The 7,230-nt window shown below is 43.4% G+C and overlaps 1 long non-coding RNA gene across 1 annotated transcript in view; it reads right to left on the bottom strand.

The window, feature by feature from the left end:
* LOC108512175 (uncharacterized) overlaps window positions 1-7,230 on the bottom strand; it is a 73,836-nt gene that overhangs the window by 5,376 nt on the left and 61,230 nt on the right. The window contains exons 2-3 of the long non-coding RNA XR_001880521.1: window positions 3,443-3,640; window positions 3,102-3,194 (exon numbers count right to left, since the gene is read on the bottom strand). This is a non-coding gene — a long non-coding RNA (uncharacterized LOC108512175). The remainder of the gene's footprint in view (window positions 1-3,101; window positions 3,195-3,442; window positions 3,641-7,230) is intronic.

The raw sequence follows: 7,230 nt of genomic DNA, 5'->3' as shown, positions 1-7,230 counted from the left end.
AAGGAAGGAAGGAAGGAAGGAAGGAAGGAAGGAAGGAAGGAAGGAAGGAAGGAAAGACGGAAGGAAGGAAAGGAGGGAGGGAGGGAAGGAAAGAAAATGAAAGGAAAGTAAAAAGGAAAAGGAAGGGAAGGGAAGGAGAGAGAAATAAGAGCTTGTATAATGTAGAGAATTTGGGAAGTAAGGAACTGGGAAACTAAGGCAGATTAGTAATAGTTATAGAAACAGATTTTTGGTTCAGGAAAGATTCAAACCCCACCTTCACATATTTTCTGGGAGAGAAAAATAGAGAAAATTAAAGACGCTAAAGATACAACAGATTTCAGCACAATATAATAGGAAGAAATTCTCATGAAAGACTTTCAGATAAATGTTAACTACCTAAACATACAGTAACTTATCTTCCTTTAAAATATCATTTAATGCTAAAAATAAATTTGGAGCCTTCTCTCCCTGCTTCCTCAGAAGTATGTATTGTCAATTTGTTAATTACCTTTTAGAACTTTTCAAACATCTTTGCACCCACATCTTTACCATAGAAAATACATAGTTTAGTTTTTTGTTGCTCTAAGCGTGAGTAGTGTTACAATACTGTACTAAATTTTCAGCAGCGTGCTCTTTTTATTAATTATTGTTTTTCTGAGATTTCTCCATAGGGATACATTATAGACTTAGTATGTTCTTTTTTATGACTATATAATGTTCCATTGAATATTTTACATTTTATGCATTCACTCCTTTGTTGGGAGATATACAGGTTGGTTCAGATTTTTTTGCTAATACAGTGTAGCTGTGAAACCCTCTTTACACTCTTCCTCCCACATCTCTGTAAGGGTGTACTTGCTGGACAGTAGGAAGAGTGTGTTTTCAATTTTAATACATTCTGTCAATTTGCCCAAAGGAGTGCTAGATAATGATGAGATATCTGGGACTATACTAAGCCACCTTGCAGGATTAAGTTCCTCATCTCTGCAAGTGTCCAAGCATTGACTGGACAGCTCTTGGCATGACTGTTGTGAAGGGTTTGCTGGCCCTAAATAACCATCAAGGTCTCAGCCAACAGAATAATGCTATGATCTCTCATCTCCCTGAAGCGGGACCTCCACTTGATACAACTCACGCCAAGATCCCCAGCTGCAGTGCTGAGGAAAAGTCATCTTTTCTGCAAATTTGGAAGAGCTATCAGGGACATGTTTGTCAAACCACATGTTTCTTGTTCCTATTGTGTTATATTTTATTCTAGTTGAGGATATCATAGCTAAATCCCTAATGTTTTGTTGGAGATTGGAATGAGTAGGCTTGGGTCCAAATCCTAAATCTGTACCAAGTAACTCTATGATCTTGGGCATGTTTTTTGACTTCCCCATGCATCAGGGGTTTTTGTCCATAGAATGGGAAAATCCATACCCCTATCTCATTCTTGTTTTGATGATTCCATTGGTTGGTGGATGAAATGTGCCTAACAAGTAAGCCCATCCTTTAAGTGTTCTTACTAATGGCTGCTGAGTTTATTACCCTGAGTGGTTGGGGGTTGCAGCGTGCTTGTCACTACATAAACTGACTGTCTTTGAGATGCAGAGGTTGGGAGAAGTTTTTGCCCTTGGACAGGAAGGAGATTCAAGGCTTAACCAATCCAAGGCACCCATTGCAGTGGCCAGCAAAACCCTTTGTTCAGCATTTTATCTTTTTCAAAGCATGTCTATTATCTCATCTGTTCATCAAAGGCCCCTGCAAGGAAGTCCAGCAGAAGATAGGCCCAAGGAGAGATGACTCAGGAATCTGAAAGTCAAGGCCAGAAGCTTCTCTGACAAGCAGCTAGCTCACTGGACTGAGTTTATCCGCTGATCTTGGCCTGGGAGGAGGGTTAGGCTGTCCAGGCCAGGCCTGAAATACACACAGAGAGACTTCCTTTTCCCTGACCGTGGACTGCACTCTTAAGCCCAGCCAGATGGGCTGCAGATGTGAGCTCTGGGCTGCAAGGGAGGCTGGGAGAATGGACAAGACTCATACCCTTGAATGGGATTGTAAGTCCCAATCCAGGTCCCACAGTACCATAGGAGCATCATGCTGGGATCTTGTGGCTCTCTCTGAGTTCAAATTTACAGAGTTTTGGACTCAGGAAGGTGGTGTTGGAGATATTGTCATGCTTCTGCAATGCTGGTAGCTATGTCAAAGAACATCTCCAGTAACAGCCATCTCATCTTGCAGCCTTCAGGTCAGCTTGGAAAGAAGCAACAGCCTTGTGTCATTCCTGTAGCTACAGCAAGCCCTGGAAAGCTATGAGGTTGCTGAATGCCTTCTTCCAGCAGATTTCAGGTCTTCCCTTGCCTTATTCTTCTTCGGCCTATTCCAAAGTTCAAGATCCCTTCCCTCAATGCTATGGCTTAAGCATAGCCATTGTTGACTTTTATCTCAAGGGACCAATTGCCACTGTCAACTCATTCAGAGTGGAACTGTTTGGAGTTCTGCTTTGGAAATCATAATTCCCTGTCTCCAAGAGAGGTCTCAGAAACTTTGCTTCTGGACATGGTTGAGGAAAGGTTCCTGACTCAGCCAGACCTGGGTTTTGCCATCCATGGCTGTGTGACTTTGGAAAAATCATCTCACCTCTCTGATCTCGGGATTCTCATTAGTGGAAAGTGGGGAATCATCCCTATCTCGCAGGGCCATTGGGAGGATGAAAGAAAACTCGTTCAAATGCCTGTTATAGTGCCTGGCATGGAGTCCACGCTTCTTTAGGGGTTGCTACTGTTGCTCTGGTTACTATTATTGTCATTGTTGGCAGGGTACTGCAGAGTAGCAGCCTCTCTTCCTTCCTCAGCCAGATAGTCATATAGTCAGATGGACCTGCATTCTACTCTCAGCATCCCCTTACTAGCTGTGTGGCCTCAGAAGATCTACTTAGCTTCTCTGAGCCTGCCTCAGTTTCCTTACATGTAAAGAGAAGTTTAGACAGTTTAATCCACTTCTCTAAAATCACATATCCACTAAGGAATTTCAGCTTAAACCTGTTAAGTTCAAGGCACTGAATTGCTTAATTATTACACGTGAATATTTTGATCATATTTATTAATATTTCCCTTCACTATTTTTCTGAAACTGACCTGGAAGGAGGACTATCTGAATATGATCTCTTCTTCAGATTCCAAAGTCCTGCCTCAAAGTCCAGGTCCAGCCCAGCAGACCATCACTTTCCTCTGCAAAATAAATAAATAAGTAACTAAATGAATGCAAGCAAGCAAGCAGCCTAAAATAAACCATAGGAGAGTGATTTGGGGATTCTCTGGAAATATTCACAAAGGGAGGATTCGAAGAAGGCAAATGGGATTTGCCCAACTCCCGAAAGGACCTTGATAAAATCTGCACATCAAAGGAAGCCTAAGGCTTCAAAAGGCAGGCTCTGGGTTCTGCCCTTTCCGCCTCCGGGCATGGCTAACTGGTTCACCTGCCGTCAAAGCCAGAAGTTGCAGAGCAGGGAGCTAGGGGTTTCGTGGCAGGCACCTCACAGTGGTCAAGAGTGTGTCTCTGGAGGCCGACACAGCTGACTGGGCTTTTCCAACCTTTCATTCCTCAGCTCTGGGATCTTCACCTGGGCTCCAAACATCCAATAGCTCTGTGGATGGAATTCAGGACACTCATGAACCTGGACAGAAAGAAAATCCATCTTTGTTGACTAGCCTCAAACTGAGATTAAGTATTTCTTTCCATTAATTCTGAATATAGACAACATATATGTAGCAGGCCTGGGAGTCTCTGTGACTTTGTCAACAATAAAAATCACTGATATTGGCATATCACATCACGTGTCACAGAGAACTTGCTATCCTTTATCCTCATGACACCTCTGCCATCGTGGTTGTTATTAGATCTGCTGCTGGGACTTCATATTTCACAAGTTGAAAAAGAAGCACAAATATCACTGTATTACAGTTTCTTTCCTATTTAATAACTGTACTTCAATGTGGTTGATTTCTTTAGTAATCTTATTTATCTATCTTATTTTAAGGATTTTAAAACGCTATTCTGAGAAGGGGTCCTGAGGCTTCAGTAGACTGCCAAAAGTCTATGGTGTGTACACACATGCACACGCACGCACACACAATATCAGAACCCCTGTAGAACAGCCAATAAACTCTTTCAGCCTCAGTTTTGTTATCAGTGAAATGGTTCTAAGAATCCTTTCAGTGCATTTGTGAACAGCACCTGTACCCACGTATGTGAAAGTGCCTGGCACATAGGAAATACTCAGTAAATGCTAACTTTCCTCTTTCTTCTTGACGGTCACATGCATACAACCAGAGGTAGTGTATTTACCACCTGCCTTCCGTAGCCTCCCTTGAAGGGCTGGTTGCTACACACTGGCTCACATTTATTCCCCTGAATAAAATGCCCCTCCCACACCGCCACGACACACGTCCAGTAAGAGGGAGCTTGACAAGATCACAAATATTTGAACAATCCTTGGGGTAACATGGAGCAATGACCCCAAAGTACGTGCTGCACCAGCTGAAAGTTTATCCTAGAATGACAAACGTGACAACTCACAAAGTGAGGAGGGAAAGGGCCAGATAAGATAAAGAGCACCTACAGAGCCTAAGGCACACCTTGTGCAAAGAGAAAGAAATTCAGCGCTGAGTGGCATCAGGGGAGTAAGAACACCAAGTGAAATAGTCTATTTTCTAGAAAGTTCCCAGCATCTGGGGTATAGTACAGACAGTTCATGTAAATGCAGCTTTGTAGCTAGTTGTGACCCTGGGTAAGATGCTGACCTTCCCGTGTGGCTAGGAAAAATCAGACAGATCGCTGTAAAGCACTGATGTGCTCTTTGAACAGAGTAAGCCTTCAGCAAATGATGCTATTATTGTTCTTATTATTAACACTATTATGTTGATATATAAAGTTGCTAATATCCCAGACTCAGTGTCAGAGAGTCCACTTCACCAATTAAAACTATATACCCTTGGGCCACTTTAAGTTTTTGTGCGTGGGTCTCTTCATCGTGACATGGAATAGCATTCGTGTCTTGTAGGGTGGTTGTGGGAATTAATTGAGACAATACACAAACTGGACTTAGGCTGGAGCCTGACACAGAACAAACACAGATTAAGAGTTAGCTGTAAATATCATTATTATCGTCATCATAAATCATTACAGACTGGACGTAGAGAAATGGAGTCCTCAGATAGAAACAAATGAAAAAGATAATTTCTTGGTGTGATAGAGATCTGGACCAAGGATAGGCAAACCATCCTCCACCTGATTTTGTAAATAAAGTTTTATTGGAACACAGCCATGCCCATTCATTTATGCGTTGTCTGTGGCTGCCTTCACACACAGCAGCAGAGCTGGGTAGTTGCAACAGGGACTTTATGGACCACAAAGCTGAAATATTTACTATTTGGTCCTTCAGGAAAAGTTTGTCTCCTCATGTGGAGAAGTGGTGGTGTCTTGACAAGATGCCCCATGGGGATGCTAATGAGACATTTGACATAAGCTAATTATTATTTTTCTGTGTTGGTGTATTATACAGCTGAGAAGAATAACATCCTTTCTTCTATCCATGTGTATATCCATCTACTCATCTATTTATATTCAAAAAATATTCAGACACTGCCCTAGGTGTTAGGGATGGAGAAATGAGCTAAGTTTATCTGGGCAGTTGACAAGTGAATGGGTAATTTGCAATTCAGTGTGGCAGATGTTGGAAATCAACCAGGGCTAATCCACCCCATGGTTTGTGTGAATTAGAAAAAGGTGAAAAAAGTACTCCCTTGGAGCAGTCAAGACTTGGTGAATCAATGGATCTCAGCCCTCATTGGCCACTTTGGCCAGACCATTTGCACAGTGCCCAAACAGCACAACTTTATATGGCAGTCCTGAGAGCAGTCACTACAGTGTGCAAGTGGGATTGAGAAGGGCAAAGTCACATTAGGGAGGAATCCAGGGTACAGGTCTCAAGTGAGGCTTCGTGAAGTAGGAAATGAGAGCTGAGTCTTGAGAGGGGAATAGAGGATGAGGGAGATAAGTGGGATGGGGCAGGCGACAAGGAAGGCATTCTCAGGTGAAGAAAAGTACTTTAGTAGACAGTGGGGCCAGGATGAAGGTGGGAAGGGCCTGGTGGGTACTTACCCTGCAGAGAGCTGTGTGGTTACAGCATGAATTGCTGCAGGGATAATTTCAGACCCCATCAACTCAACTCCCCTCTGTTTTATATTCTGATCATAACTCAAATCTGCTCACTTCTCTCCAATGCTACCATCACCTTCTGTACAAGACCATCAAGAACTCCCACCCTGATAGCTGCCAAAGTCATCTCGATGGTCCCACCAACACCTCCCTGGCTGTACAGCCAGAGGGATCATTCTGAAGTCAATCTGATAATGATTCTCCCCTGCTCTAGCACCTGCCACGGCTCCTCTGTGCTCACAGATCAAATCCACACTGCTTAATGTGCAATCCAAGAGTGTTTCTGGTTCAATCTCTGCTTCTTCCATTTTTATACTGCTGTAAAGAACTGCCTGAGGCCAGATGCGGTGGCTCACATCTGTAATTCCCACACTTTGGGAGGCCGAGGTGGGTGTATCATGAGGTCAAGAGATTGAGACTATCTTGGCCAACGTAGTGAAACTCTGCTAAAAATACAAAAAAATTAGCTGGGCATGGTGGTGCATGCCTGTGGTCCCAGCTACTAGGGAGGCTGAGGCAGAAGAATCACTTGAACCCAGGGAAGGCGGAGGTTGCAGTGAGCCAAGATCGCACCACTGCACTCTGGCCTGGCGACAGAGGGAGACTCCGTCTAAAAAAAAAAAAAGAACTGCCAGAGACTGGGTAATTCATAAAGGAAAGAGGTTTAATTGACTCATAGTTCAGCATGGCTGGGGAGGCCTCAGGAAACTTACAATCATGGCTGAAGGTGAAGGGGAAGAAGCCACCTTCTTCACAAGGCAGCAGGAAGGAGAAGTGCTGAGCAAAGAGGGAAGAGCCCCTTATAAAACCATCAGATCTCATGAGAACTCACTCACTATCCAAGAATAGCATGGGGAACCACCCCGTGATCCAATTGCCTCCCACCATGTCCCTCCTGCAACGTGTGGGGATTACAGTTCAGATGACAATATGAGATGAGATTTGGGTGGGGACGCAGCCAAACCATGTCACCTTTCCCCAAAATGCTTCCCCAGAGATTCTTTTCTTTATATTTTCGTAAGTTAGAATTCTTGTTTCTCTCCTTTT

This window comes from Rhinopithecus bieti, unplaced genomic scaffold, assembly GCF_001698545.2.
Source record: "Rhinopithecus bieti isolate Rb0 unplaced genomic scaffold, ASM169854v2 scaffold_26532, whole genome shotgun sequence".
Taxonomy (NCBI): Eukaryota; Metazoa; Chordata; class Mammalia; order Primates; family Cercopithecidae; genus Rhinopithecus; species Rhinopithecus bieti.
This window is presented reverse-complemented; position numbering and strand designations above follow the sequence as displayed.